At 42.3% G+C, this 27386-nt stretch overlaps 54 non-coding genes across 54 annotated transcripts; all 54 read right to left on the minus strand.

The window, feature by feature from the left end:
• Nucleotides 1-134: 134 nt before the first annotated feature.
• Nucleotides 135-207, minus strand: TRNAV-AAC (transfer RNA valine (anticodon AAC)). Its single transcript has one exon. It is a non-coding gene; the product is annotated as a tRNA-Val (tRNA).
• A 65-nt stretch (nt 208-272) lies between these two features.
• On the minus strand, nt 273-345 carry TRNAV-AAC (transfer RNA valine (anticodon AAC)). The gene has a single exon. It is a non-coding gene; the product is annotated as a tRNA-Val (tRNA).
• Nucleotides 346-548: 203 nt separating this feature from the next.
• TRNAV-AAC (transfer RNA valine (anticodon AAC)) lies at nt 549-621 on the minus strand. The gene has a single exon. It is a non-coding gene; the product is annotated as a tRNA-Val (tRNA).
• Nucleotides 622-686: 65 nt separating this feature from the next.
• TRNAV-AAC (transfer RNA valine (anticodon AAC)) lies at nt 687-759 on the minus strand. The gene has a single exon. It is a non-coding gene; the product is annotated as a tRNA-Val (tRNA).
• Nucleotides 760-1103: 344 nt separating this feature from the next.
• On the minus strand, nt 1104-1176 carry TRNAV-AAC (transfer RNA valine (anticodon AAC)). The gene has a single exon. It is a non-coding gene; the product is annotated as a tRNA-Val (tRNA).
• A 65-nt stretch (nt 1177-1241) lies between these two features.
• TRNAV-AAC (transfer RNA valine (anticodon AAC)) lies at nt 1242-1314 on the minus strand. The gene has a single exon. It is a non-coding gene; the product is annotated as a tRNA-Val (tRNA).
• A 65-nt stretch (nt 1315-1379) lies between these two features.
• On the minus strand, nt 1380-1452 carry TRNAV-AAC (transfer RNA valine (anticodon AAC)). Its single transcript has one exon. It is a non-coding gene; the product is annotated as a tRNA-Val (tRNA).
• A 65-nt stretch (nt 1453-1517) lies between these two features.
• On the minus strand, nt 1518-1590 carry TRNAV-AAC (transfer RNA valine (anticodon AAC)). Its single transcript has one exon. It is a non-coding gene; the product is annotated as a tRNA-Val (tRNA).
• A 203-nt stretch (nt 1591-1793) lies between these two features.
• TRNAV-AAC (transfer RNA valine (anticodon AAC)) lies at nt 1794-1866 on the minus strand. The gene has a single exon. It is a non-coding gene; the product is annotated as a tRNA-Val (tRNA).
• Nucleotides 1867-1931: 65 nt separating this feature from the next.
• On the minus strand, nt 1932-2004 carry TRNAV-AAC (transfer RNA valine (anticodon AAC)). The gene has a single exon. It is a non-coding gene; the product is annotated as a tRNA-Val (tRNA).
• A 65-nt stretch (nt 2005-2069) lies between these two features.
• TRNAV-AAC (transfer RNA valine (anticodon AAC)) lies at nt 2070-2142 on the minus strand. Its single transcript has one exon. It is a non-coding gene; the product is annotated as a tRNA-Val (tRNA).
• Nucleotides 2143-2207: 65 nt separating this feature from the next.
• Nucleotides 2208-2280, minus strand: TRNAV-AAC (transfer RNA valine (anticodon AAC)). The gene has a single exon. It is a non-coding gene; the product is annotated as a tRNA-Val (tRNA).
• A 1307-nt stretch (nt 2281-3587) lies between these two features.
• TRNAV-AAC (transfer RNA valine (anticodon AAC)) lies at nt 3588-3660 on the minus strand. Its single transcript has one exon. It is a non-coding gene; the product is annotated as a tRNA-Val (tRNA).
• Nucleotides 3661-4004: 344 nt separating this feature from the next.
• Nucleotides 4005-4077, minus strand: TRNAV-AAC (transfer RNA valine (anticodon AAC)). The gene has a single exon. It is a non-coding gene; the product is annotated as a tRNA-Val (tRNA).
• A 65-nt stretch (nt 4078-4142) lies between these two features.
• TRNAV-AAC (transfer RNA valine (anticodon AAC)) lies at nt 4143-4215 on the minus strand. The gene has a single exon. It is a non-coding gene; the product is annotated as a tRNA-Val (tRNA).
• A 65-nt stretch (nt 4216-4280) lies between these two features.
• On the minus strand, nt 4281-4353 carry TRNAV-AAC (transfer RNA valine (anticodon AAC)). The gene has a single exon. It is a non-coding gene; the product is annotated as a tRNA-Val (tRNA).
• Nucleotides 4354-4418: 65 nt separating this feature from the next.
• Nucleotides 4419-4491, minus strand: TRNAV-AAC (transfer RNA valine (anticodon AAC)). The gene has a single exon. It is a non-coding gene; the product is annotated as a tRNA-Val (tRNA).
• An 893-nt stretch (nt 4492-5384) lies between these two features.
• TRNAV-AAC (transfer RNA valine (anticodon AAC)) lies at nt 5385-5457 on the minus strand. The gene has a single exon. It is a non-coding gene; the product is annotated as a tRNA-Val (tRNA).
• Nucleotides 5458-5798: 341 nt separating this feature from the next.
• Nucleotides 5799-5871, minus strand: TRNAV-AAC (transfer RNA valine (anticodon AAC)). The gene has a single exon. It is a non-coding gene; the product is annotated as a tRNA-Val (tRNA).
• A 203-nt stretch (nt 5872-6074) lies between these two features.
• On the minus strand, nt 6075-6147 carry TRNAV-AAC (transfer RNA valine (anticodon AAC)). The gene has a single exon. It is a non-coding gene; the product is annotated as a tRNA-Val (tRNA).
• An 893-nt stretch (nt 6148-7040) lies between these two features.
• On the minus strand, nt 7041-7113 carry TRNAV-AAC (transfer RNA valine (anticodon AAC)). Its single transcript has one exon. It is a non-coding gene; the product is annotated as a tRNA-Val (tRNA).
• A 341-nt stretch (nt 7114-7454) lies between these two features.
• TRNAV-AAC (transfer RNA valine (anticodon AAC)) lies at nt 7455-7527 on the minus strand. The gene has a single exon. It is a non-coding gene; the product is annotated as a tRNA-Val (tRNA).
• Nucleotides 7528-7592: 65 nt separating this feature from the next.
• Nucleotides 7593-7665, minus strand: TRNAV-AAC (transfer RNA valine (anticodon AAC)). Its single transcript has one exon. It is a non-coding gene; the product is annotated as a tRNA-Val (tRNA).
• A 755-nt stretch (nt 7666-8420) lies between these two features.
• TRNAV-AAC (transfer RNA valine (anticodon AAC)) lies at nt 8421-8493 on the minus strand. Its single transcript has one exon. It is a non-coding gene; the product is annotated as a tRNA-Val (tRNA).
• Nucleotides 8494-8972: 479 nt separating this feature from the next.
• Nucleotides 8973-9045, minus strand: TRNAV-AAC (transfer RNA valine (anticodon AAC)). The gene has a single exon. It is a non-coding gene; the product is annotated as a tRNA-Val (tRNA).
• A 65-nt stretch (nt 9046-9110) lies between these two features.
• TRNAV-AAC (transfer RNA valine (anticodon AAC)) lies at nt 9111-9183 on the minus strand. Its single transcript has one exon. It is a non-coding gene; the product is annotated as a tRNA-Val (tRNA).
• A 203-nt stretch (nt 9184-9386) lies between these two features.
• Nucleotides 9387-9459, minus strand: TRNAV-AAC (transfer RNA valine (anticodon AAC)). Its single transcript has one exon. It is a non-coding gene; the product is annotated as a tRNA-Val (tRNA).
• Nucleotides 9460-9524: 65 nt separating this feature from the next.
• On the minus strand, nt 9525-9597 carry TRNAV-AAC (transfer RNA valine (anticodon AAC)). Its single transcript has one exon. It is a non-coding gene; the product is annotated as a tRNA-Val (tRNA).
• Nucleotides 9598-9662: 65 nt separating this feature from the next.
• On the minus strand, nt 9663-9735 carry TRNAV-AAC (transfer RNA valine (anticodon AAC)). Its single transcript has one exon. It is a non-coding gene; the product is annotated as a tRNA-Val (tRNA).
• A 479-nt stretch (nt 9736-10214) lies between these two features.
• TRNAF-AAA (transfer RNA phenylalanine (anticodon AAA)) lies at nt 10215-10287 on the minus strand. The gene has a single exon. It is a non-coding gene; the product is annotated as a tRNA-Phe (tRNA).
• Nucleotides 10288-10904: 617 nt separating this feature from the next.
• On the minus strand, nt 10905-10977 carry TRNAV-AAC (transfer RNA valine (anticodon AAC)). Its single transcript has one exon. It is a non-coding gene; the product is annotated as a tRNA-Val (tRNA).
• A 617-nt stretch (nt 10978-11594) lies between these two features.
• On the minus strand, nt 11595-11667 carry TRNAV-AAC (transfer RNA valine (anticodon AAC)). Its single transcript has one exon. It is a non-coding gene; the product is annotated as a tRNA-Val (tRNA).
• A 65-nt stretch (nt 11668-11732) lies between these two features.
• TRNAV-AAC (transfer RNA valine (anticodon AAC)) lies at nt 11733-11805 on the minus strand. Its single transcript has one exon. It is a non-coding gene; the product is annotated as a tRNA-Val (tRNA).
• Nucleotides 11806-11870: 65 nt separating this feature from the next.
• Nucleotides 11871-11943, minus strand: TRNAV-AAC (transfer RNA valine (anticodon AAC)). The gene has a single exon. It is a non-coding gene; the product is annotated as a tRNA-Val (tRNA).
• A 616-nt stretch (nt 11944-12559) lies between these two features.
• On the minus strand, nt 12560-12632 carry TRNAV-AAC (transfer RNA valine (anticodon AAC)). The gene has a single exon. It is a non-coding gene; the product is annotated as a tRNA-Val (tRNA).
• Nucleotides 12633-13249: 617 nt separating this feature from the next.
• Nucleotides 13250-13322, minus strand: TRNAA-AGC (transfer RNA alanine (anticodon AGC)). The gene has a single exon. It is a non-coding gene; the product is annotated as a tRNA-Ala (tRNA).
• Nucleotides 13323-13525: 203 nt separating this feature from the next.
• Nucleotides 13526-13598, minus strand: TRNAV-AAC (transfer RNA valine (anticodon AAC)). The gene has a single exon. It is a non-coding gene; the product is annotated as a tRNA-Val (tRNA).
• A 341-nt stretch (nt 13599-13939) lies between these two features.
• On the minus strand, nt 13940-14012 carry TRNAV-AAC (transfer RNA valine (anticodon AAC)). Its single transcript has one exon. It is a non-coding gene; the product is annotated as a tRNA-Val (tRNA).
• An 892-nt stretch (nt 14013-14904) lies between these two features.
• Nucleotides 14905-14977, minus strand: TRNAV-AAC (transfer RNA valine (anticodon AAC)). Its single transcript has one exon. It is a non-coding gene; the product is annotated as a tRNA-Val (tRNA).
• Nucleotides 14978-15042: 65 nt separating this feature from the next.
• Nucleotides 15043-15115, minus strand: TRNAV-AAC (transfer RNA valine (anticodon AAC)). Its single transcript has one exon. It is a non-coding gene; the product is annotated as a tRNA-Val (tRNA).
• A 339-nt stretch (nt 15116-15454) lies between these two features.
• TRNAV-AAC (transfer RNA valine (anticodon AAC)) lies at nt 15455-15527 on the minus strand. The gene has a single exon. It is a non-coding gene; the product is annotated as a tRNA-Val (tRNA).
• A 65-nt stretch (nt 15528-15592) lies between these two features.
• TRNAV-AAC (transfer RNA valine (anticodon AAC)) lies at nt 15593-15665 on the minus strand. The gene has a single exon. It is a non-coding gene; the product is annotated as a tRNA-Val (tRNA).
• A 340-nt stretch (nt 15666-16005) lies between these two features.
• Nucleotides 16006-16078, minus strand: TRNAV-AAC (transfer RNA valine (anticodon AAC)). The gene has a single exon. It is a non-coding gene; the product is annotated as a tRNA-Val (tRNA).
• A 3376-nt stretch (nt 16079-19454) lies between these two features.
• On the minus strand, nt 19455-19527 carry TRNAV-AAC (transfer RNA valine (anticodon AAC)). The gene has a single exon. It is a non-coding gene; the product is annotated as a tRNA-Val (tRNA).
• A 478-nt stretch (nt 19528-20005) lies between these two features.
• TRNAA-AGC (transfer RNA alanine (anticodon AGC)) lies at nt 20006-20078 on the minus strand. The gene has a single exon. It is a non-coding gene; the product is annotated as a tRNA-Ala (tRNA).
• A 755-nt stretch (nt 20079-20833) lies between these two features.
• Nucleotides 20834-20906, minus strand: TRNAV-AAC (transfer RNA valine (anticodon AAC)). The gene has a single exon. It is a non-coding gene; the product is annotated as a tRNA-Val (tRNA).
• A 1031-nt stretch (nt 20907-21937) lies between these two features.
• TRNAV-AAC (transfer RNA valine (anticodon AAC)) lies at nt 21938-22010 on the minus strand. Its single transcript has one exon. It is a non-coding gene; the product is annotated as a tRNA-Val (tRNA).
• Nucleotides 22011-22213: 203 nt separating this feature from the next.
• TRNAA-AGC (transfer RNA alanine (anticodon AGC)) lies at nt 22214-22286 on the minus strand. Its single transcript has one exon. It is a non-coding gene; the product is annotated as a tRNA-Ala (tRNA).
• A 479-nt stretch (nt 22287-22765) lies between these two features.
• TRNAV-AAC (transfer RNA valine (anticodon AAC)) lies at nt 22766-22838 on the minus strand. The gene has a single exon. It is a non-coding gene; the product is annotated as a tRNA-Val (tRNA).
• A 65-nt stretch (nt 22839-22903) lies between these two features.
• Nucleotides 22904-22976, minus strand: TRNAV-AAC (transfer RNA valine (anticodon AAC)). The gene has a single exon. It is a non-coding gene; the product is annotated as a tRNA-Val (tRNA).
• An 893-nt stretch (nt 22977-23869) lies between these two features.
• On the minus strand, nt 23870-23942 carry TRNAV-AAC (transfer RNA valine (anticodon AAC)). The gene has a single exon. It is a non-coding gene; the product is annotated as a tRNA-Val (tRNA).
• A 1168-nt stretch (nt 23943-25110) lies between these two features.
• On the minus strand, nt 25111-25183 carry TRNAA-AGC (transfer RNA alanine (anticodon AGC)). The gene has a single exon. It is a non-coding gene; the product is annotated as a tRNA-Ala (tRNA).
• Nucleotides 25184-25386: 203 nt separating this feature from the next.
• On the minus strand, nt 25387-25459 carry TRNAV-AAC (transfer RNA valine (anticodon AAC)). Its single transcript has one exon. It is a non-coding gene; the product is annotated as a tRNA-Val (tRNA).
• A 1306-nt stretch (nt 25460-26765) lies between these two features.
• Nucleotides 26766-26838, minus strand: TRNAA-AGC (transfer RNA alanine (anticodon AGC)). Its single transcript has one exon. It is a non-coding gene; the product is annotated as a tRNA-Ala (tRNA).
• Nucleotides 26839-27386: the final 548 nt, after the last annotated feature.

Here is a 27386-nt window from a genome sequence, read left to right on the forward strand (position 1 = left end):
TCTACCAGGGCTCGAACCTGGGACCTTCCGCGTGTTTGGCGGACGTGATAACTACTACACAATAGATACGTGTTAATATAAACTTTTCGAAGAGATCTAGCTTATTACTATGTCTAATCACGATGGCCAAAACATGTATCTACCAGGGCTCGAACCTGAGACCTTCCGCGTGTTAGGCGGATGTGATAACCACTACACCATAGATACGTGTTAATATAAACTTTTCGAAGACATCTAGCTTATTTCTATGTCTAATCACGATGGTCAAAACACGTATCTACCAGGGCTCGAACCTGGGACCTTCCGCGTGTTAGGCGGACGTGATAACCACTACACCATGGATACTTGGCTATTGTGAGTTTTCGAAGAGATCTACCTTATTATTATGTCTAATCACGATGGTCAAAACATGTATCTACCAGTGCTCGAACATGAGACCTTCCGCGTGTTAGGCGGATGTGATAACCACTACACCATAGATACGTGTTAATATAAACTTTTCGAAGACATCTAGCTTATTTCTATGTCTAATCACGATGGTCAAAACATGTATCTACCAGGGCTCGAACCTGGGACCTTCCGCGTGTTAGGCGGACGTGATAACCACTACACCATAGATACTTGGCTATTGTGAGTTTTCGAAGAGATATACCTTATTATTATGTCTAATCACGATGGTCAAAACATGTATCTACCAGGGCTCGAACCTGGGACCTTCAGCGTGTTAGGCGGACGTGATAACCACTACACCATAGATACGTGTTAATATAAACTTTTCGAAGAGATCTAGCTTATTACTATGTCTAATCACGATGGTCAAAACATGTATCTACCACGGCTCGAACCTGGGACCTTCCGCGTGTTAGGCGGACGTGATAACCACTACACAATAGATACTTGGTTATTGTGAGTTTTCGAAGAGATCTACCTTATTATTATGTCTAATCACGATGGTCAATACATGTACCTATAATGGCTCGAACCTGACACCTTCCGCGTGTTAGGCGGACGTGATAACCACTACACCATAGATACTTGGTTATTGTGAGTTTTTGAAGAAGAGATCTACCTTATTATTATGTCTAATCACGATGGTCATAACATGTATCCACCAGGGCTCGAACCTGGGACCTTCCGCGTGTTAGGCGGACGTGATAACCACTACACCATAGATACTTGGTTATTGTGAGTTTTCGAAGATATCTACCTTATAATTATGTCTAATCACGATAGTCAAAACATGTATCTATCAGGGCTCGAACCTGACACCTTCCGCGTGTTAGGCGGACGTGATAACCACTACACCATAGATACTTGGTTATTGTGAGTTTTCAAAGAGATCTACCTTATTATTATGTCTAATCACGATGGTCAAAACATGTATCTACCAGGGCTCGAACCTGAGACCTTCCGCGTGTTAGGCGGATGTGATAACCACTACACCATAGATACGTGTTAATATAAACTTTTTGAAGACATCTAGCTTATTTCTATGTCTAATCACGATGGTCAAAGCATGTATCTACCAGGGCTCGAACCTGGGACCTTCCGCGTGTTAGGCGGACGTGATAACCACTACACCATAGATACTTGGCTATAGTGAGTTTTCGAAGAGATCTACCTTATTATTATGTCTAATCACGATGGTCAAAACATGTATCTACCAGGGCTCGAACCTGGGACCTCCCGCGTGTTTGGCGGACGTGATAACTACTACACAATAGATACGTGTTAATATAAACTTTTCGAAGAGATCTAGCTTATTACTATGTCTAATCACGATGGTCATAACATGTATCTACCAGGGCTCGAACCTGGGACCTTCCGCGTGTTAGGCGGACGTGATAACCACTACACCATAGATACTTGGTTATTGCGAGTTTTCGAAGATATCTACCTTATAATTATGTCTAATCACGATGGTCAAAACATGTATCTATCAGGGCTCGAACCTGACACCTTCCGCGTGTTAGGCGGACGTGATAACCACTACACCATAGATACTTGGTTATTGTGAGTTTTCGAAGAGATCTACCTTATTATTATGTCTAATCACGATGGTCAAAACATGTATCTACCAGGGCTCGAACCTGAGACCTTCCGCGTGTTAGGCGGATGTGATAACCACTACACCATAGATACGTGTTAATATAAACTTTTTGAAGACATCTAGCTTATTTCTATGTCTAATCACGATGGTCAAAACATGTATCTACCAGGGCTCGAACCTGGGACCTTCCGCGTGTTAGGCGGACGTGATAAGCACTACACCATAGATACTTGGATATTGTGAGTTTTCGAAGAGATCTACCTTATTATTATGTCTAATCACGATGGTCAAGACATGTATCTACCAGGGCTCGAACCTGGGACCTTCCGCGCGTTTGGCGGACATGATAACTACTACACAATAGATACTTGGTTATTGTGAGTTTTCGAAGAGATCTACCTTATTATTATGTCTAATCACGATGGTCAAAACATGTACCTATAATGGCTCGAACCTGACACCTTCCGCGTGTTTGGCGGACGTGATAACTACTACACAATAGATGCGTGTTAATACAAAGTTTTCGAAGAGATCTAGCTTATTGCTATGTCTAATCACGATGGTCAAAACATGTATCTATCAGGGCTCGAACCTGACACCTTCCGCGTGTTAGGCGGACGTGATAGCGACTACACCATAGATACTTGGTTATTGTGAGTTTTCGAAGAGATCTACCTTATTATTATGTCTAATCACGATGGTCAAAACATGTATCTACCAATGCTCGAACATGAGACCTTCCGCGTGTTAGGCGGATGTGATAACCACTACACCATAGATACGTGTTAATATAAACTTTTCGAAGACATCTAGCTTATTTCTATGTCTAATCACGATGGTCAAAACATGTATCTACCAGGGCTCGAACCTGGAACCTTCCGCGTGTTAGGCGGACGTGATAAGCACTACACCATAGATACTTGGATATTGTGAGTTTTCGAAGAGATCTACCTTATTATTATGTCTAATCACGATGGTCAAAACATGTATCTACCAGGGCTCGAACCTGGGACCTTCCGCGCGTTTGGCGGACATGATAACTACTACACAATAGATACTTGGTTATTGTGAGTTTTCGAAGAGATCTACCTTATTATTATGTCTAACCACGATGGTCAAAACATGTACCTATAATGGCTCGAACCTGACACCTTCCGCGTGTTTGGCGGACGTGATAACTACTACACAATAGATGCGTGTTAATACAAAGTTTTCGAAGAGATCTAGCTTATTGCTATGTCTAATCACGATGGTCAAAACATGTATCTATCAGGGCTCGAACCTGACACCTTCCGCGTGTTAGGCGGACGTGATAGCGACTACACCATAGATACTTGGTTATTGTGAGTTTTCGAAGAGATCTACCTTATTATTATGTCTAATCACGATGGTCAAAACATGTATCTACCAGTGCTCGAACATGAGACCTTCCGCGTGTTAGGCGGATGTGATAACCACTACACCATAGATACGTGTTAATATAAACTTTTCGAAGACATCTAGCTTATTTCTATGTCTAATCACGATGGTCAAAACATGTATCTACCAGGGCTCGAACCTGGAACCTTCCGCGTGTTAGGCGGACGTGATAACCACTACACCATAGATACTTGGCTATTGTGAGTTTTCGAAGAGATATACCTTATTATTATGTCTAATCACGATGGTCAAAACATGTATCTACCAGGGCTTGAACCTGACACCTTCCGCGTGTTAGGCGGACGTGATAACCACTACACAATAGATACTTGGTTATTGTGAGTTTTCGAAGAGATCTACCTTATTATTATGTCTAATCACGATGGTCAAAACATGTACCTATAATGGCTCGAACCTGACACCTTCCGCGTGTTAGGCGGACGTGATAACCACTACACCATAGATACTTGGTTATTGTGAGTTTTTGAAGAAGAGATCTACCTTATTATTATGTCTAATCACGATGGTCATAACATGTATCCACCAGGGCTCGAACCTGGGACCTTCCGCGTGTTAGGCGGACGTGATAACCACTACACCATAGATACTTGGTTATTGTGAGTTTTCGAAGATATCTACCTTATAATTATGTCTAATCACGATGGTCAAAACATGTATCTATCAGGGCTCGAACCTGACACCTTCCGCGTGTTAGGCGGACGTGATAACCACTACACCATAGATACTTGGTTATTGTGAGTTTTCGAAGAGATCTACCTTATTATTATGTCTAATCACGATGGTCAAAACATGTATCTACCAGGGCTCGAACCTGAGACCTTCCGCGTGTTAGGCGGATGTGATAACCACTACACCATAGATACGTGTTAATATAAACTTTTTGAAGACATCTAGCTTATTTCTATGTCTAATCACGATGGTCAAAGCATGTATCTACCAGGGCTCGAACCTGGGACCTTCCGCGTGTTAGGCGGACGTGATAACCACTACACCATAGATACTTGGCTATAGTGAGTTTTCGAAGAGATCTACCTTATTACTATGTCTAATCACGATGGTCAAAACATGTATCTACCAGGGCTCGAACCTGGGACCTCCCGCGTGTTTGGCGGACGTGATAACTACTACACAATAGATACGTGTTAATATAAACTTTTCGAAGAGATCTAGCTTATTACTATGTCTAATCACGATGGTCAAAACATTTATCTACCAGGGCTCGAACCTGGGACCTTCCGCGTGTTAGGCGGACGTGATAACCACTACACAATAGATACTTGGTTATTGTGAGTTTTCGAAGAGATCTACCTTATTATTATGTCTAATCACGATGGTCAAAACATGTACCTATAATGGCTCGAACCTGACACCTTCCGCGTGTTAGGCGGACGTGATAACCACTACACCATAGATACTTGGTTATTGTGAGTTTTCGAAGAGATCTACCTTATTATTATGTCTAATCACGTTGGTCAAAACATGTATCTACCAGGGCTCGAACCTGACACCTTCCGTGTGTTAGGCGGACGTGATAACCACCACACCATAGATACGTGTTAATATAAAGTTTTCAAAGAGATCTAGCTTATTACTATGTCTAATCACGATTGTCATAACATGTATCTACCAGGGCTCGAATCTGGGACCTTCCGTTTGTTAGGCGGACGTGATAACCACTACACCATAGATACTTGGTTATTGTGAGTTTTCGAAGATATCTACCTTATAATTATGTCTAATCACGATGGTCAAAACATGTATCTATCAGGGCTCGAACCTGACACCTTCCGCGTGTTGGGAGGACGTGATAACCACTACAGTATAGATACTTGGTTATTGTGAGTTTTCGAAGGGATCTACCTTATTATTATGTCTAATCACGGTGGTCAAAACATGTATCTACCAGGGCTCGAACCTGAGACCTTCCGCGTGTTAGGCGGATGTGATAACCACTACACCATAGATACGTGTTAATATAAACTTTTCGAAGACATCTAGCTTATTTCTATGTCTAATCACGATGGTCAAAACATGTATCTACCAGGGCTCGAACCTGAGACCTTCCGCGTGTTAGGCGGACTTGATAACCACTACACCATAGATACTTGGCTATTGTGAGTTTTCGAAGAGATCCACCTTATTATTATGTCTAATCACGATAGTCAAAACATGCATCTACCAGGGCTAAAACCTGGGACCTTCCGCATGTTTGGCGGACGTGATAACTACTACACAATAGATACGTGTTAATATAAAGTTTTCGAAGAGATCTACCTTATTATTATGTCTAATCACGATGGTCATAACATGTATCCACCAGGGCTCGAACCTGGGACCTTCCGCGTGTTAGGCGGACGTGATAACCACTACACCATAGATACTTGGTTATTGTGAGTTTTCGAAGATATCTACCTTATAATTATGTCTAATCACGATGGTCAAAACATGTATCTATCAGGGCTCGAACCTGACACCTTCCGCGTGTTAGGCGGATGTGATAACCACTACACCATAGATACGTGTTAATATAAACTTTTTGAAGACATCTAGCTTATTTCTATGTCTAATCACGATGGTCAAAGCATGTATCTACCAGGGCTCGAACCTGGGACCTTCCGCGTGTTAGGCGGACGTGATAACCACTACACCATAGATACTTGGCTATAGTGAGTTTTCGAAGAGATCTACCTTATTATTATGTCTAATCACGATGGTCAAAACATGTATCTACCAGGGCTCGAACCTGGGACCTCCCGCGTGTTTGGCGGACGTGATAACTACTACACAATAGATACGTGTTAATATAAACTTTTCGAAGAGATCTAGCTTATTACTATGTCTAATCACGATGGTCAAAACATTTATCTACCAGGGCTCGAACCTGGGACCTTCCGCGTGTTAGGCGGACGTGATAACCACTACACAATAGATACTTGGTTATTGTGAGTTTTCGAAGAGATCTACCTTATTATTATGTCTAATCACGATGGTCAAAACATGTACCTATAATGGCTCGAACCTGACACCTTCCGCGTGTTAGGCGGACGTGATAACCACTACACCATAGATACTTGGTTATTGTGGGTTTTCGAAGAGATCTACCTTATTATTATGTCTAATCACGTTGGTCAAAACATGTATCTACCAGGGCTCGAACCTGACACCTTCCGTGTGTTAGGCGGACGTGATAACCACCACACCATAGATACGTGTTAATATAAAGTTTTCAAAGAGATCTAGCTTATTACTATGTCTAATCACGATGGTCATAACATGTATCTACCAGGGCTCGAACCTGGAACCTTGCGTTTGTTAGGCGGACGTGATAACCACTACACCATAGATACTTGGTTATTGTGAGTTTTCGAAGATATCTACCTTATAATTATGTCTAATCACGATGGTCAAAGCATGTATCTATCAGGGCTCGAACCTGACACCTTCCGCGTGTTGGGCGGACGTGATAACCACTACAGTATAGATACTTGGTTATTGTGAGTTTTCGAAGGGATCTACCTTATTATTATGTCTAATCACGGTGGTCAAAACATGTATCTACCAGGGCTCGAACCTGAGACCTTCCGCGTGTTAGGCGGATGTGATAACCACTACACCATAGATACGTGTTAATATAAACTTTTCGAAGACATCTAGCTTATTTCTATGTCTAATCACGATGGTCAAAACATGTATCTACCAGGGCTCGAACCTGAGACCTTCCGCGTGTTAGGCGGACTTGATAACCACTACACCATAGATACTTGGCTATTGTGAGTTTTCGAAGAGATCTACCTTATTATTATGTCTAATCACGATAGTCAAAACATGCATCTACCAGGGCTAAAACCTGGGACCTTCCGCATGTTTGGCGGACGTGATAACTACTACACAATAGATACGTGTTAATATAAAGTTTTCGAAGAGATCTACCTTATTATTATGTCTAATCACGATGGTCATAACATGTATCCACCAGGGCTCGAACCTGGGACCTTCCGCGTGTTAGGCGGATGTGATAACCACTACACCATAGATACGTGTAAATATAAACTTTTCGAACACATCTAGCTTATTTCTATGTCTAATCACGATGGTCAAAACATGTATCTACCAGGGCTCGAACCTGGGACCTTCCGCGTGTTAGGCGGACGTGATAACCACTACACCATAGATACTTGGCTATTGTGAGTTTTCGAAGAGATTTACCCTATTATTATGTCTAATCACGATGGTCAAAACATGTATCTACCAGGGCTCGAACCTGGGACCTTCCGCGTGTTTGGCGGACGTGATAACTACTACACAATAGATACGTGTTAATATAAACTTTTCGAAGAGATCTAGCTTATTACTATGTCTAATCACGATGGTCAAAACATGTATCTACCATGGCTCGAACCTGAGACCTTCCGCGTGTTAGGCGGATGTGATAACCACTACACCATAGATACTTGGCTATTGTGAGTTTTCGAAGAGATCTACCCTATTATTATGTCTAATCACGATGGTCAAAACATGTATCTACCAGGAATCGAACCTGGGACCTTCCGCGTGTTTGGCGGACGTGATAACTACTACACAATAGATACGTGTTAATATAAACTTTTCGAAGAGATCTAGCTTATTACTATGTCTAATCACGATGGTCAAAACATGTATCTACCAGGGCTCGAACCTGGGACCTTCCGCGTGTTAGGCGGACGTGATAACCACTACACAATACATACTTGGTTATTGTGTGTTTTCGAAGAGATCTACCTTATTATTATGTCTAATCACGATGGTCAAAACATGTACCTATAATGGCTCGAACCTGACACCTTCCGCGTGTTAGGCGGACGTGATAACCACTACACCATAGATACTTGGTTATTGTGAGTTTTCGAAGAGATCTACCTTATTATTATGTCTAATCACGTTGGTCAAAACATGTATCTACCAGGGCTCGAACCTGGGACCTTCCGCGTGTTAGGCGGACGTGATAACCACTACACCATAGATACTTGGCTATTGTGAGTTTTCGAAGAGATCTACCCTATTATTATGTCTAATCACGATGGTCAAAACATGTATCTACCAGGGCTCGAACCTGGGACCTTCCGCGTGTTAGGCGGACGTGATAACCACTACACAATAGAAACTTGGTTATTGTGAGTTTTCGAAGAGATCTACCTTATTATTATGTCTAATCACGATGGTCAAAACATGTACCTATAATGGCTCGAACCTGACACCTTCCGCGTGTTAGGCGGACGTGATAACCACTACACCATAGATACTTGGTTATTGTGAGTTTTCGAAGAGATCTACCTTATTATTATGTCTAATCACGTTGGTCAAAACATGTATCTACCAGGGCTCGAACCTGACACCTTCCGTGTGTTAGGCGGACGTGATAACCACCACACCATAGATACGTGTTAATATAAAGTTTTCAAAGAGATCTAGCTTATTACTATGTCTAATCACGATGGTCATAACATGTATCTACCAGGGCTCGAACCTGGGACCTTCCGTTTGTTAGGCGGACGTGATAACCACTACACCATAGATACTTGGTTATTGTGAGTTTTCGAAGATATCTACCTTATAATTATGTCTAATCACGATGGTCAAAACATGTATCTATCAGGGCTCGAACCTGACACCTTCCGCGTGTTAGGCGGACGTGATAACCACTACACCATAGATACTTGGTTATTGTGAGTTTTCGAAGAGATCTACCTTATTATTATGTCTAATCACGTTGGTCAAAACATGTATCTACCAGGGCTCGAACCTGACACCTTCCGTGTGTTAGGCGGACGTGATAACCACCACACCATAGATACGTGTTAATATAAAGTTTTCAAAGAGATCTAGCTTATTACTATGTCTAATCACGATGGTCATAACATGTATCTACCAGGGCTCGAACCTGGGACCTTCCGTTTGTTAGGCGGACGTGATAACCATTACACCATAGATACTTGGTTATTCTGAGTTTTCGAAGATATCTACCTTATAATTATGTCTAATCACGATGGTCAAAACATGTATCTATCAGGGCTCGAACCTGACACCTTCCGCGTGTTAGGCGGACGTGATAACCACTACACCATAGATACTTGGTTATTGTGAGTTTTCGAAGAGATCTACCTTATTATTATGTCTAATCACGATGGTCAAAACATGTATCTACCAGGGCTCGAACCTGAGACCTTCCGCGTGTTAGGCGGATGTGATAACCACTACACCATAGATACGTGTTAATATAAACTTTTCGAAGACATCTAGCTTATTTCTATGTCTAATCACGATGGTCAAAACATGCATCTACCAGGGCTCGAACCTGGGACCTTCCGCATGTTTGGCGGACGTGATAACCACTACACCATAGATACTTGGCTATGGTGAGTTTTCGAAGAGATCTACCTTATTATTATGTCTAATCACGATGGTAAAAACATGTATCTATCAGGGCTCGAACCTGGGACCTTCCGCGTGTTTGGCGGACGTGATAACTACTACACAATAGATACGTGTTAATATAAAGTTTTCGAAGAGATCTAGCTTATTACTATGCCTAATCACGATGGTCAAAACATGTCCCTACCAGGGCTCGAACCTGGGACCTTCAGCGTGTTAGGCGGACGTGATAACCACTACACTATAGATACGTGTTAATATAAACTTTTCGAAGAGATCTAGCTTATTGCTATGTCTAATCACGATGGTCAAAACATGTATCTATCAGGGCTCGAACCTGACACCTTCCGCGTTTTAGGCGGACGTGATAACCACTACACCATAGATACTTGGTTATTGTGAGTTTTCGAAGAGATCTACCTTATTATTATGTCTAATCACGATGGTCAAAACATGTATCTACCAGGGCTCGAACCTGATACCTTCCGCGTGTTAGGCGGACGTGATAACCACCACACCATAGATACGTTTTAATATAAAGTTTTCGAAGAGATCCAGCTTATTACTATGTCTAATCACGATGGTCAAAACATGAATCTATCAGGGCTCGAACCTGACACCTTGCGCGTGTTAGGCGGACGTGATAGCCACTACACCATATATACTTGGTTATTGTGAGTTTTCGAAGAGATCTACTTTATTATTATGTCTAATCAAGATGGTCAAAACATGTACCTATCTGGGCTCGAACCTGACACCTTCCGCGTGTTAGGCGGACGTGATAACCACCACACCATAGATACGTGTTAATATAAAGTTTTCGAAGAGATCTAGCTTATTACTATGCCTAATCACGATGGTCAAAACATGTCCCTACCAGGGCTCGAACCTGGGACCTTCAGCGTGTTAGGCGGACGTGATGACCACTACACTATAGATACGTGTTAATATAAACTTTTCGAAGAGATCTAGCTTATTGCTATGTCTAATCACGATGGTCAAAACATGTATCTATCAGGGCTCGAACCTGACACCTTCCGCGTGTTAGGCGGACGTGATAACCACTACACCATAGATACTTGGTTATTGTGAGTTTTCGAAGAGATCTACCTTATTATTATGTCTAATCACGATGGTCAAAACATGTATCTACCAGGGCTCGAACCTGATACCTTCCGCGTGTTAGGCGGACGTGATAACCACCACACCATAGATACGTGTTAATATAAAGTTTTCGAAGAGATCCAGCTTATTACTATGCCTAATCACGATGGTCAAAACATGTCCCTACCAAGGCTCGAACCTGGGACCTTCAGCGTGTTAGGCGGACGTGATAACCACTACACCATAGATACGTGTTAATATAAACTTTTCGAAGAGATCTAGCTCATTACTATGTCTAATCACGATGGTCAAAACATGTATCTATCAGGGCTCGAACCTGGCACCTTCCGCGTGTTAGGCGGACGTGATAACCACTACACCATAGATACTTGGTTATTGTGAGTTTTCGAAGAGATCTACCTTATTATTATGTCTAATCACGATGGTCAAAACATGTTACTATCAGGGCTCGAACCTGACACCTTCCGCGTGTTAGGCGGACGTCATAACCACTACACCATAGATACTTGGTTATTGTGAGTTTTCGAAGAGATCCAGCTAATTACTATGTCTAATCACGATGGTCAAAGCATGTATCTATCAGGGCTCGAACCTGACACCTTCCGCGTGTTAGGCGGACGTGATAACCACTACACCATAGATACTTGGTTATTGTGAGTTTTCGAAGAGATCTACCTTATTATTATGTCTAATCACGATGGTCAAAACATGTATCTACCAGGGCTCGAACCTGAGACCTTCCGCGTGTTAGGCGGATGTGATAACCACTACACCATAGATACGTGTTAATATAAACTTTTCGAAGACATCTAGCTTATTTCTATGTCTAATCACGATGGTCAAAACATGTATCTATCAGGGCTCGAACCTGGGACCTTCCGCGTGTTAGGCGGACGTGATAACCACTACACCATAGATACTTGGCTATTGTGAGTTTTCGAAGAGATCTACCTTATTATTATGTCTAATCACGATGGTCAAAACATGCATCTACCAGGGCTCGAACCTGGGCCTTCCGCATGTTTGGCGGACGTGATAACTACTACACAATAGATACGTGTTAATATAAAGTTTTCGAAGAGATCTATCTTATTATTATGTCTAATCACGATGGTCAAAACATGTATCTACCATGGCTCGAACCTGAGACCTTCCGCGTGTTAGGCGGATGTGATAACCACTACACCATAGATACGTGTTAATATAAACTTTTCGAAGACATCTAGCTTATTTCTATGTCTAATCACGATGGTCAAAACATGTCCCTACCAGGGCTCGAACCTGGGACCTTCAGCGTGTTAGGCGGACGTGATAACCACTACACCATAGATACGATTTAATATAAACTTTTCGAAGAGATCTAGCTTATTACTATGTCTAATCACGATGGTCAAAACATGTATCTACCAGGGCTCGAACCTGACACCTTCCGCGTGTTAGGCGGACGTGATAACCACTACACCATAGATACTTGGTTATTGTGAGTTTTCGAAGAGATCTACCTTATTATTATGTCTAATCACGATGGTCAAAACATGTATCTACCAGGGCTCGAACCTGGAACCTTCCGCGTGTTAGGCGGACGTGATAACCACTACACCATAGATACTTGGTTATTGTGAGTTTTCGAAGAGATCTACCTTATTATTATGTCTAATCACGATGGTCAAAGCATGAATCTATCAGGGCTCGAACCTGACACCTTCCGCGTGTTAGGCGGACGTGATAACCACTACACCATAGATACTTGGTCAATGTGAGTTTTCGAAGAGATCTACCCTATTATTATGTCTAATCACGATGGTCCAAACACGTCCCTACCAGGGCTCGAACCTGGAACCTTCCGCGTGTAAGGCGGACGTGATAACCACTACACGATATATACTTGATTATTGTGAGTTTTCGAAGAGATCTACCTTATTATTATGTCTAATCACGATGGTCAAAACATGTATCTACCAGGGCTCGAACCTGGGACCTTCCGCGTGTTTGGCGGACGTGATAACTACTACACAATAGATACGTGTTAATATAAAGTTTTCGAAGAGATCAAGCTTATTGCTATGTCTCATCACGATGGTCAAAACATATATTTATCAGGGCTCGAACCTGACACCTTCCGCGTGTTAGGCGGACGTGATAACCACTACACCATAGATACTTGGTTATTGTGAGTTTTCGAAGAGATCTACCTTATTATTATGTCTAATCACGATGGTCAAAACATGTATCTACCAGGGCTCGAACCTGGGACCTTCCGCGTGCTTGGCGGACGTGATAACTACTACACAATAGATACGTGTTAATATAAAGTTTTCGAAGAGATCTAGCTTATTACTATGTCTAATCACGATGGTCAAAACTTGTATCTATCAGGGCTCGCACCTGAAACCTTCCGCGTGTTAGGCGGACGTGATAACCACTACACCATAGATACTTGGTCATTGTGAGTTTTCGAAGAGATCTACCCTATTATTATGTCTAATCACGATGGTCCAAACACGTCCCTACCAGGGCTCGAACCTGGGACCTTCCGCGTGTTAGGCGGACGTGATAACCACTACACCATAGATACTTGATTATTGTGAGTTTTCGAAGAGATCTACCTTATTATTATGTCTAATCACGATGGTCAAAACATGTCCCTACCAGGGCTCGAACCTGGGACTTTCCGCGTGTAAGAGGGACGTGGTAGCCACTACACCATAGATACGTGTTAATATAAAGTTTTCGAAGAGATCTAGCTTATAACTATGTCTAATCACGTTGGTCAAAACATGTATCTATCAGGGCTCGAACCTGACACCTTCCGCGTGTTTGGCGGACGTGATAACTACTACACAATAGATACGTGTTAATATAAAATTTTCGAAGAGATCAAGCTTATTACTATGTCTAATCACGATGGTCAAAACATGTATCTATCAGGGCTCGAACCTGACACCTTCCGCGTGTTAGGCGGACGTGATAACCACTACACCATAGATACTTGGCTATTGTGAGTTTTCGAAGAGATCTACCTTATTACTATGTCTAATCACGATGGTCAAAGCATGAATCTATCAGGGCTCGAACCTGACACCTTGCGCGTGTTAGGCGGACGTGATAACCACTACACCATAGATACTTGGCTATTGTGAGTTTTGAAGAGATCTACCTTATTATTATGTCTAATCACGATGGTCAAAACATGTATCTACCATGGCTCGAACCTGGGACCTTCCGCGTGTTTGGCGGACGTGATAACTACTACACAATAGATACGTGTTAATATAAAGTTTTCGAAGAGATCAAGCTTATTACTATGTCTAATCACGATGGTCAAAACATGTATCTATCAAGGCTCGAACCTGACACCTTCCGCTTGTTAGGCGGACGTGATAACCACTACACCATAGATACTTGGTTATTGTGAGTTTTCGAAGAGATCTACCTTATTATTATGTCTAATCACGATGGTCAAAACATGTATCTACCAGGGCTCGAACCTGACACCTTCCGCGTGTTAGGCGGACGTGATAACCACCACACCATAGATACGTGTTAATATAAAGTTTTCAAAGAGATCTAGCTTATTACTATGTCTAATCACGATGGTCAAAACATGTTACTATCAGGGCTCGAACCTGACACCTTCCGCGTGTTAGGCGGACGTCATAACCACTACACCATAGATACTTGGTTATTGTGAGTTTTCGAAGAGATCCAGCTTATTACTATGTCTAATCACGATGGTCAAAGCATGAATCTATCAGGGCTCGAACCTGACACCTTGCGCGTGTTAGGCGGACGTGATAACCACTACACAATAGATACGTGTTAATATAAACTTTTCGAAGAGATCTAGCTCATTACTATGTCTAATCACCATGGTCAAAACATGTATCTACCAGGGCTCGAACCTGGGACCTTCCGCGTGTTAGGCGGACGTGATAACCACTACACCATAGATACTTAGTTATTGTGAGTTTTCGAAGATATCTACCTTATAATTATGTCTAAACACGATGGTCAAAACATGTATCTATCAGGGCTCGAACCTGACACCTTCCGCGTGTTAGGCGGACGTGATAACCACTACACCATAGATACTTGGTTATTGTGAGTTTTCGAAGAGATCTACCTTATTATTATGTCTAATCACGATGGTCAAAACATGTTACTATCAGGGCTCGAACCTGACACCTTCCGCGTGTTAGGCGGACGTCATAACCACTACACCATAGATACTTGGTTATTGTGAGTTTTCGAAGAGATCCAGCTAATTACTATGTCTAATCACGATGGTCAAAGCATGTATCTATCAGGGCTCGAACCTGACACCTTCCGCGTGTTAAGCACGTGATAACCACTACACCATAGATACTTGGTTATTGTGAGTTTTCGAAGAGATCTACCTTATTATTATGTCTAATCACGATGGTCAAAACATGTATCTACCAGGGCTCGAACCTGAGACCTTCCGCGTGTTAGGCGGATGTGATAACCACTACACCATAGATACGTGTTAATATAAACTTTTCGAAGACATCTAGCTTATTTCTATGTCTAATCACGATGGTCAAAAAATGTATCTACCAGGGCTCGAACCTGGGACCTTCCGCGTGTTAGGCGGACGTGATAACCACTACACCATAGATACTTGGCTATTGTGAGTTTTCGAAGAGATCTACCTTATTATTATGTCTAATCACGATGGTCAAAACATGCATCTACCAGGGCTCGAACCTGGGCCTTCCGCATGTTTGGCGGACGTGATAACTACTACACAATAGATACGTGTTAATATAAAGTTTTCGAAGAGATCTATCTTATTATTATGTCTAATCACGATGGTCAAAACATGTATCTACCATGGCTCGAACCTGAGACCTTCCGCGTGTTAGGCGGATGTGATAACCACTACACCATAGATACGTGTTACTATAAACTTTTCGAAGACATCTAGCTTATTTCTATGTCTAATCACGATGGTCAAAACATGTATCTACCAGGGCTTGAACCTGGGACCTTCCGCGTGTTAGGCGGACGTGATAACCACTACACCATAGATACTTGGCAATATTCAGTTTTCGAAGAGATCTACCTTATTATTATGTCTAATAACGATGGTCAAAACATGTATCTACCAGGGCACGAACCTGGGACCTTCCGCGTGTTTGGCGGACGTGATAACTACTACACAATAGATACGTGTTAATATAAAGTTTTCGAAGAGATCTAGCTTATTACTATGTCTAATCACGATGGTCAAAACATGTCCCTACCAAGGCTCGAACCTGGGACCTTCAGCGTGTTAGGCGGACGTGATAACCACTACACCATAGATACGTGTTAATATAAACTTTTCGAAGAGATCTAGCTTATTACTATGTCTTATCACGATGGTCAAAACATGTCAATACCAGGGCTCGAACCTGGGACCTTCAGCGTGTTAGGCGGACGTGATAACCACTACACCATAGATACGTGTTAATATAAACTTTTCGAAGAGATCTAGCTTATTACTATGTCTTATCACGATGGTCAAAACACGTCAATACCAGGGCTCGAACCTGGGACCTTCAGCGTGTTAGGCGGACGTGATAACCACTACACCATAGATACGTGTTTGTATAAACTTTTCCAAGAGATCTAGCTTATTACTATGTCTAATCACGATGGTCAAAACATGTATCTATTAGGGCTCGAACCTGACACCTTCCGCGTGTTAGGCGGACGTGATAACCACTACACCATAGATACTTGGTTATTGCGAGTTTTCGAAGAGATCTACTTTATTATTATGTCTAATCACGATGGTCAAAGCATGTACCTATCAGGGCTCGAACCTGACACCTTCCGCGTGTTAGGCGGACGTGATAACAACCAGACCATAGATACTTGGTTATTGTGAGTTTTCGAAGAGATCTACTTTATTATTATGTCTAATCACGATGGTCAAAACATGTATCTACCAGGGCTCGAACCTGACACCTTCCGCGTGTTAGGTGGACGTGATAACCACCACACCATAGATACGTGTTAATATAAAGTTTTCAAAGAGATCTAGCTTATTACTATGTCTAATCACGATGGTCAAAACATGTTACTATCAGGGCTCGAACCTGACACCTTCCGCGTGTTAGGCGGACGTCATAACCACTACACCATAGATACTTGGTTATTGTGAGTTTTCGAAGAGATCCAGCTTATTACTATGTCTAATCACGATGGTCAAAGCATGAATCTATCAGGGCTCGAACCTGACACCTTGCGCGTGTTAGGCGGACGTGATAACCACTACACAATAGATACGTGTTAATATGAAGTTTTCGAAGAGATCTAGCTTATTACTATGTCTAACCACGATGGTCAAAACATGTCCCTACCAGGGCTCGAACCTGGGACCTTCAGCGTGTTAGGCGGACGTGATAACCACTACACCATAGATACGATTTAATATAAACTTTTCGAAGAGATCTAGCTTATTACTATGTATAATCACGATGGTCAAAACATGTATCTACCAGGGCTCGAACCTGGGACCTTCCGCGTGCTTTGCGGACGTGATAACTACTACACAACAGATACGTGTTAATATAAAGTTTTCGAAGAGATCTAGCTTATTACTATGTCTAGTCACGATGGTCAAAACATGTATCTATCAGGGCTCGCACCTGAAACCTTCCGCGTGTTAGGCGGACGTGATAACCACTACACCATAGATACTTGGTCATTGTGAGTTTTCGAAGAGATCTACCCTATTATTATGTCTAATCACGATGGTCCAAACACGTCCCTACCAGGGCTCGAACCTGGGAGCTTCCGCGTGTAAGGCGGACGTGATAACCTCTACACGATATATACTTGATTATTGTGAGTTTTCGAAGAGATCTACCTTATTATTATGTCTAATCACGATGGTCAAAACATGTCCCTACCAGGGCTCGAACCTGGGACCTTCCGCGTGTTAGAGGGACGTGGTAGCCACTGCACTATAGATACTTGTTAATATAAAGTTTTCGAAGAGATCTAGCTTATAACTATGTCTAATCACGTTGGTCAAAACATGTATCTATCAGGGCTCGAACCTGACACCTTCCGCGTGTTAGGCGGACGTGATAACCACTACATCATATATACTTGGTTATTATGAGTTTTCGAAGAGATCTACCTTATTATTATGTCTATTCACGATGGTCAAAACATGTATCTACCAGGGCTCGAACCTGGGACCTTCCGCGAGTTAGGCGGACGTGATAACCACCACACCATAGATACGTGTTAATATAAAGTTTTCGAAGAGATCCAGCTTATTACTATGTCTAATCACGATGGTAAAACATGTATCTATCAGGGCTCAAACCTGACACTTTCCGCGTGTTAGGCGGACGTGATAACCACTACACAATAGATACTTGGTTATTGTGAGTTTTCGAAGAGATCTACCTTATTATTATGTCTAATCACGATGGTCGAAACATGTATCTACCAGGGCTCGAACCTGGGACCTTCCGCGTGTTTGGCGGACGTGATAACTACTACACAATAGATACGTGTTAATATAAAGTTTTCGAAGAGATAAAGCTTATTGCTATGTCTCATCACGATGGTCAAAACATATATTTATCAGGGCTCGAACCTGACACCTTCCGCGTGTTAGGCGGACGTGATAACCACTACACCATAGATACTTGGTTATTGTGAGTTTTCGAAGAGATCTACCTTATTATTATGTCTAATCACGATGGTCAAAACATGTATCTACCAGCGCTCGAACCTGGGACCTTCCGCGTGCTTGGCGGACGTGATAACTACTACACAATAGATACGTGTTAATATAAAGTTTTCGAAGAGATCTAGCTTATTACTAGGTCTAATCACGATGGTCAAAACTTGTATCTATCAGGGCTCGCACCTGAAACCTTCCGCGTGTTAGGCGGACGTGATAACCACTACACCATAGATACTTGGTCATTGTGAGTTTTCGAAGAGATCTACCCTATTATTATGTCTAATCACGATGGTCCAAACACGTCCCTACCAGTGCTCGAACCTGGGACCTTCCGCGTGTTAGGCGGACGTGATAACCACTACACCATAGATACTTGGTCATTGTGAGTTTTCGAAGAGATCTACCTTATTATTATGTCTAATCACGATGGTCAAAACATGTATCTACCAGGGTTCGAACCTGGGACCTTCCGCGAGTTAGGCGGACGTGATAACCACCACACCATAGATACTTTGCTATTGTGAGTTTTCGAAGAGATCTACCTTATTACTATGTCTAATCTCGATGGTCAAAGCATGAATCTATCAGGGCTCGAACCTGACACCTTCCGCGTGTTTGGCGGACGTGATAACTACTACACAATAGATACGTGTTAATATAAAATTTTCGAAGAGATCAAGCTTATTACTATGTCTAATCACGATGGTCAAAACATGTATCTATCAGGGCTCGAACCTGACACCTTCCGCGTGTTAGGCGGACGTGATAACCACTACACCATAGATACTTGGCTATTGTGAGTTTTCGAAGAGATCTACCTTATTACTATGTCTAATCACGATGGTCAAAGCATGAATCTATCAGGGCTCGAACCTGACACCTTGCGCGTGTTAGGTGGACGTGATAACCACTACACCATAGATACTTGGCTATTGTGAGTTTTGAAGAGATCTACCTTATTATTATGTCTAATCACGATGGTCAAAACATGTATCTACCATGGCTCGAACCTGGGACCTTCCGCGTGTTTGGCGGACGTGATAACTACTACACAATAGATACGTGTTAATATAAAGTTTTCGAAGAGATCAAGCTTATTACTATGTCTAATCACGATGGTCAAAACATGTATCTATCAAGGCTCGAACCTGACACCTTCCGCGTGTTAGGCGGACGTGATAACCACTACACCATAGATACTTGGTTATTGTGAGTTTTCGAAGAGATCTACCTTATTATTATGTCTAATCACGATGGTCAAAACATGTATCTACCAGGGCTCGAACCTGGGACCTTCCGCGTGCTTGGCGGACGTGATAACTACTACACAATAGATACGGGTTAATATAAAGTTTTCGAAGAGATCTAGCTTATTACTATGTCTAATCACGATGGTCAAAACATGTATCTATCAGGGCTCGCACCTGAAACCTTCCGCGTGTTAGGCGGACGTGATAACCACTACACCATAGTTACTTGGTCATTGTGAGTTTTCGAAGAGATCTACCCTATTATTATGTCTAATCACGATGGTCCAAACACGTCCTTACCAGGGCTCGAACCTGGGACCTTCCGCGTGTTAGGCGGACGTGATAACCACTACACCATAGATACTTGATTATTGTGAGTTTTCGAAGAGATCAACCTTATTATTATGTCTAATCACGATGGTCAAAACATGTCCCTACCAGGGCTCGAACCTGGGACCTTCCGCGTGTTAGAGGGACGTGGTAGCCACTACACCATAGATACGTGTTAATATAAAGTTTTCGAAGAGATCTAGCTTATAACTATGTCTAATCACGTTGGTCAAAACATGTATCTATCAGGGCTCGAACCTGACACCTTCCGCGTGTTAGGCGGACGTGATAACCACTACATCATATATACTTGGTTATTATGAGTTTTCGAAGAGATCTACCTTATTATTATGTCTAATCACGATGGTCAAAACATGTATCAACCAGGGCTCGAACCTGCGACCATCCGCGAGTTAGGCGGACGTGATAACCACCACACCATAGATACGTGTTAATATAAAGTTTTCGAAGAGATCCAGCTTATTACTATGTCTAATCACGATGGTCAAAACATGTATCTATCAGGGTTCGAACCTGACACCTTCCGCGTGTTAGGCGGACGTGATAACCACTACACCATAGATACTTGGCTATTGTAAGTTTTCGAAGAGATCTACCTTATTATTATGTCTAATCACGATGGTCAAAACATGTCCCTACCAGCGCTCAAACCTGGGACCTTCCGCGCGTTAGGCAGACGTGATAACAACTACACCATAGATACGTGTTAATATAAGGTTTTCGAAGAGATCCAGCTTATTACTATGTCTAATCACGATGGTCCAAACATGTATCTATCACGGCTCGAACCTGACACCTTTCGCGTGTTAGGCGGACGTGATAACCACTACACCATATATACTTGGCTATTGGGAGATTTCGAAGAGATCTACCTTATTATTATGTCTAATCACGATGGTCAAAACATGTCCCTACCAGGGTTCGAACCTGGGACCTTCCGCGTGTTAGGCGGACGTGGTAGCCACTACACCATAGATACGTGTTAATATAAAGTTTTCGAAGAGATCTAGCTTATAACTATGTCTAATCACGATGGTCAAAACATGTATCTATCAGGGCTCGAACCTGACACCTTCCGCGTGTAAGACGGATGTGATAACCACTACATCATATATACTTGGTTATTATGAGTTTTCGAAGAGATCTACCTTATTATTATGTCTAATCACGATGGTCAAAACATGTATCTACCAGCGCTCAAACCTGGGACCTTCCGTGTGTTAGGCGGACGTGATAACCACTACACAATAGATACTTGGTTATTGTGAGTTTTCGAAGAGATCTACCTTATTATTTTGTCAAATCACGATGGTCTAAACATGTATCTACCAGGGCTCGAACCTGGGACCTTCCGAGTGTTAGGCGGACGTGGTAGCCACTACACCATAGATACATGTTAATATAAATTTTTGGAAGAGATCTAGCTTATAACTATGTCTAATCACGATGGTCAAAACACTTATCTATCTGGGCTCGAACCTGACACCTTGCGTGTGTTAGGCGGACGTGATAACCACTACACAAAAGATACGTTTTAATATAAAGTTTTCGAAGAGATCTAGCTTATAACTATGTCTAATCACGATGGTCAAAACATGTATCTACCAGGGCTCGAACCTGGGACCTTCCGCGTGTTAGGCGGACGTGATAACCACTACACCATAGATACTTGGTTATTGTGAGTTTTCGAAGAGATCTACCTTATTATTATGTCTAATCACGATGGTCAAAACATGTAACTATCAGGGCTCGAACCTGACACCTTGCGCGTGTTAGGCGGACGTGATAACCACTACACCATAGATACTTGGCTATTGTGAGTTTTCGAAGAGATCTAACTTATAATTATGTCTAATCACGATGGTCAAAACATGTATCTACCAGGGCTCGAACCTGGGACCTTCCGCTTGCTAGGCGGACGTCATAACTACTACACAATAGATACGTGTTAATATAAAGTTTTCGAAGAGATCTAGCTTATAACTATGTCTAATCACGATGGTCAAAACACTAATCTATCAGGGCTCGAACCTGAGACCTTCCGCGTGTTAGGCGGACGTGATAACCACTACAACATAGATACTTGGTTATTCTAAGTTTTCGAAGAGATCTACCTTATTATTATGTCTAATCACGATGGTCAAAACATGTCCCTACCAGCGCTCAAACCTGGGACCTTCCGCGTGTTAGGCAGACGTGATAACTACTACACAATAGATACGTGTTAATATAAAGTTTTCGAAGAGATCTAGCTTATTACTATGTCTAATCACGATGGTCAAAACATGTATCTATCAGGGCTCGAACCTGACACCTTCCGCGTGTTGGGTGGACGTGATAACCACTGCACCATAGATACTTGGTTATTGTGAGTTTTCGAAGAGATCTACCCTATTATTATGTCTAATCACGATGGTCCAAACATGTCCCTACCAGGGCTTGAACCTGGGACCTTCCGCGTGTTAGGCGGACGTGATAACCACTACACCATAGATACTTGGTTATTGTGAGTTTTCGAAGAGATCTACCTTATTATTATGTCTAATCACGATGGTCAAAACATGTATCAACCAGGGCTCGAACCTGGGACCTTCCGCGTGTTAGGCGGACGTGATAACCACCACACCATAGATACGTGTTAATATAAAGTTTTCGAAGAGATCCAGCTTATTACTATGTCTAATCACGATGGTCATAACATGTAGCTATCAGGGCTCAAACCTGGGACCTTCCGTGTGTTAGGCGGACGTGATAACCACTACACCATAGATACTTGGTTATTGTGAGTTTTCGAAGAGATATACCTTATTATTTTGTCAAATCACGATGGTCAAAACATGTAACTATCAGGGCTCGAACCTGACACCTTGCGCGTGTTAGGCGGACGTGATAACCACTACACCATAGATACTTGGCTATTGTGAGTTTTCGAAGAGATCTACCTTATTATTATGTCTAATCACGATGGTCAAAACATGTATCAACCAGGGCTCGAACCTGGGACCTTCCGCGTGTTAGGCGGACGTGATAACCACCACACCACAGATACGTGTTAATATAAAGTTTTCGAAGAGATCCAGCTTATTACTATGTCTAATCACGATGGTCATAACATGAAGCTATCAGGGCTCAAACCTGGGACCTTCCGTGTGTTAGGCGGACGTGATAACCACTACACCATAGATACTTGGTTATTGTGAGTTTTCGAAGAGATATACCTTATTATTTTGTCAAATCACGATGGTCTAAACATGTATCTACCAGGGCTCGAACCTGGGACCTTCCGAGTGTTAGGCGGACGTGGTAGCCACTACACCATAGATACGTGTTAATATAAAGTTTTCGAAGAGATCTAGCTTATAACTATGTCTAATCACGATGGTCAAAACACTTATCTATCAGGGCTCGAACCTGACACCTTGCGCGTGTTAGGCGGACGTGATAACCACTACACAATAGATACGTGTTAATATAAAGTTTTCGAAGAGATCTAGCTTATAACTATGTCTAATCACGATGGTCAAAACATGTATCTACCAGGGCTCGAACCTGGGACCTTCCGCGTGTTAGGCGGACGTGATAACCACTACACCATAGATACTTGGTTATTGTGAGTTTTCGAAGAGATCTACCTTATTATTATGTCTAATCACGATGGTCAAAACATGTAACTATCAGGGCTCGAACCTGACACCTTGCGCGTGTTAGGCGGACGTGATAACCACTACACCATAGATACTTGGCTATTGTGAGTTTTCGAAGAGATCTAACTTATAATTATGTCTAATCACGATGGTCAAAACATGTATCTACCAGGGCTCGAACCTGGGACCTTCCGCTTGTTAGGCGGACGTGATAACTACTACACAATAGATACGTGTTAATATAAAGTTTTCGAAGAGATCTAGCTTATAACTATGTCTAATCACGATGGTCAAAACACTAATCTATCAGGGCTCGAACCTGAGACCTTCCGCGTCTTAGGCGGACGTGATAACCACTACAACATAGATACTTGGTTATTCTAAGTTTTCGAAGAGATCTACCTTATTATTATGTCTAATCACGATGGTCAAAACATGTCCCTACCAGGGCTCGAACCTGGGACCTTCCGCGTGTTAGAGGGACGTGGTAGCCACTGCACTATAGATACTTGTTAATATAAAGTTTTCGAAGAGATCTACCTTATTATTATGTCTATTCACGATGGTCAAAACATGTATCTACCAGGGCTCGAACCTGGGACCTTCCGCGAGTTAGGCGGACGTGATAACCACCACACCTTAGATACGTGTTAATATAAAGTTTTCGAAGAGATCCAGCTTATTACTATGTCTAATCACGATGGTAAAACATGTATCTATCAGGGCTCAAACCTGACACTTTCCGCGTGTTAGGCGGACGTGATAACCACTACACAATAGATAATTGGTTATTGTGAGTTTTCGAAGAGATCTACCTTATTATTATGTCTAATCACGATGGTCAAAACATGTATCTACCAGGGCTCGAACCTGGGACCTTCCGCGTGTTTGGCGGACGTGATAACTACTACACAATAGATACGTGTTAATATAAAGTTTTCGAAGAGATCAAGCTTATTGCTATGTTTCATCACGATGGTCAAAACATATATTTATCAGGGCTCGAACCTGACACCTTCCGCGTGTTAGGCGGACGTGATAACCACTACACCATAGATACTTGGTTATTGTGAGTTTTCGAAGAGATCTACCTTATTATTATGTCTAATCACGATGGTCAAAACATGTATCTACCAGGGCTCGAACCTGGGACCTTCCGCGTGCTTGGCGGACGTGATAACTACTACACAATAGATACGTGTTAATATAAAGTTTTCGAAGAGATCTAGCTTATTACTATGTCTAATCACGATGGTCAAAACTTGTATCTATCAGGGCTCGCACCTGAAACCTTCCGCGTGTTAGGCGGACGTGATAACCACTACACCATAGATACTTGGTCATTGTGAGTTTTCGAAGAGATCTACCCTATTATTATGTCTAATCACGATGGTCCAAACACGTCCCTACCAGGGCTCGAACCTGGGACCTTCCGCGTGTTAGGCGGACGTGATAACCACTACACCATAGATACTTGATTATTGTGAGTTTTCGAAGAGATCTACCTTATTATTATGTCTAATCACGATGGTCAAATCATGTCCCTACCAGGGCTCGAACCTGGGACTTTCCGCGTGTTAGAGGGACGTGGTAGCCACTACACCATAGATACGTGTTAATATAAAGTTTTCGAAGAGATCTAGCTTATAACTATGTCTAATCACGTTGGTCAAAACATGTATCTATCAGGGCTCGAACCTGACACCTTCCGCGTGTTAGGCGAACGTGATAACCACTACATCATATATACTTGGTTATTATGAGTTTTCGAAGAGATCTACCTTATTATTATGTCTAATCACGATGGTCAAAACATGTATCTACCAGGGTTCGAACCTGGGACCTTCCGCGAGTTAGGCGGACGTGATAACCACCACACCATAGATACTTTGCTATTGTGAGTTTTCGAAGAGATCTACCTTATTACTATGTCTAATCTCGATGGTCAAAGCATGAATCTATCAGGGCTCGAACCTGACACCTTGCGCGTGTTAGGCGGACGTGATAACCACTACACCATAGATACTTGGCTATTCTGAGTTTTCGAAGAGATCTACCTTATTATTATGTCTAATCACGATGGTCAAAACATGTATCTACCAGGGCTCGAACCTGGGACCTTCCGCGTGTTTGGCGGACGTGATAACTACTACACAATAGATACGTGTTAATATAAAATTTTCGAAGAGATCAAGCTTATTACTATGTCTAATCACGATGGTCAAAACATGTATCTATCAGGGCTCAAACCTGACACCTTCCGCGTGTTAGGCGGACGTGATAACCACTACACCATAGATACTTGGCTATTGTGAGTTTTCGAAGAGATCTACCTTATTACTATGTCTAATCACGATGGTCAAAGCATGAATCTATCAGGGCTCGAACCTGACACCTTGCGCGTGTTAGGCGGACGTGATAACCACTACACCATAGATACTTGGCTATTGTGAGTTTTGAAGAGATCTACCTTATTATTATGTCTAATCACGATGGTCAAAACATGTATCTACCATGGCTCGAACCTGGGACCTTCCGCGTGTTTGGCGGACGTGATAACTACTACACAATAGATACGTGTTAATATAAAGTTTCCGAAGAGATCAAGCTTATTACTATGTCTAATCACGATGGTCAAAACATGTATCTATCAAGGCTCGAACCTGACACCTTCCGCGTGTTAGGCGGACGTGATAACCACTACACCATAGATACTTGGTTATTGCGAGTTTTCGAAGAGATCTACCTTATTATTATGTCTAATCACGATGGTCAAAACATGTATCTACCAGGGCTCGAACCTGGGACCTTCCGCGTGCTTGGCGGACGTGATAACTACTACACAATAGATACGGGTTAATATAAAGTTTTCGAAGAGATCTAGCTTATTACTATGTCTAATCACGATGGTCAAAACATGTATCTATCAGGGCTCGCACCTGAAACCTTCCGCGTGTTAGGCGGACGTGATAACCACTACACCATAGTTACTTGGTCATTGTGAGTTTTCGAAGAGATCTACCCTATTATTATGTCTAATCACGATGGTCCAAACACGTCCTTACCAGGGCTCGAACCTGGGACCTTCCGCCTGTTAGGCGGACGTGATAACCACTACACCATAGATACTTGATTATTGTGAGTTTTCGAAGAGATCTACCTTATTATTATGTCTAATCACGATGGTCAAAACATGTCCCTACCAGGGCTCGAACCTGGGACCTTCCTTGTGTTAGAGGGACGTGGTAGCCACTACACCATAGATACGTGTTAATATAAAGTTTTCGAAGAGATCTAGCTTATAACTATGTCTAATCACGTTGGTCAAAACATGTATCTATCAGGGCTCGAACCTGACACCTTCCGCGTGTTAGGCGGACGTGATAACCACTACATCATAT

Source organism: Phalangium opilio, unplaced genomic scaffold, assembly GCF_054372755.1.
Source record: "Phalangium opilio isolate 3A_F unplaced genomic scaffold, DU_Popi_V2 ptg000046l_1, whole genome shotgun sequence".
In the NCBI taxonomy this organism is placed as follows: Eukaryota; Metazoa; Arthropoda; class Arachnida; order Opiliones; family Phalangiidae; genus Phalangium; species Phalangium opilio.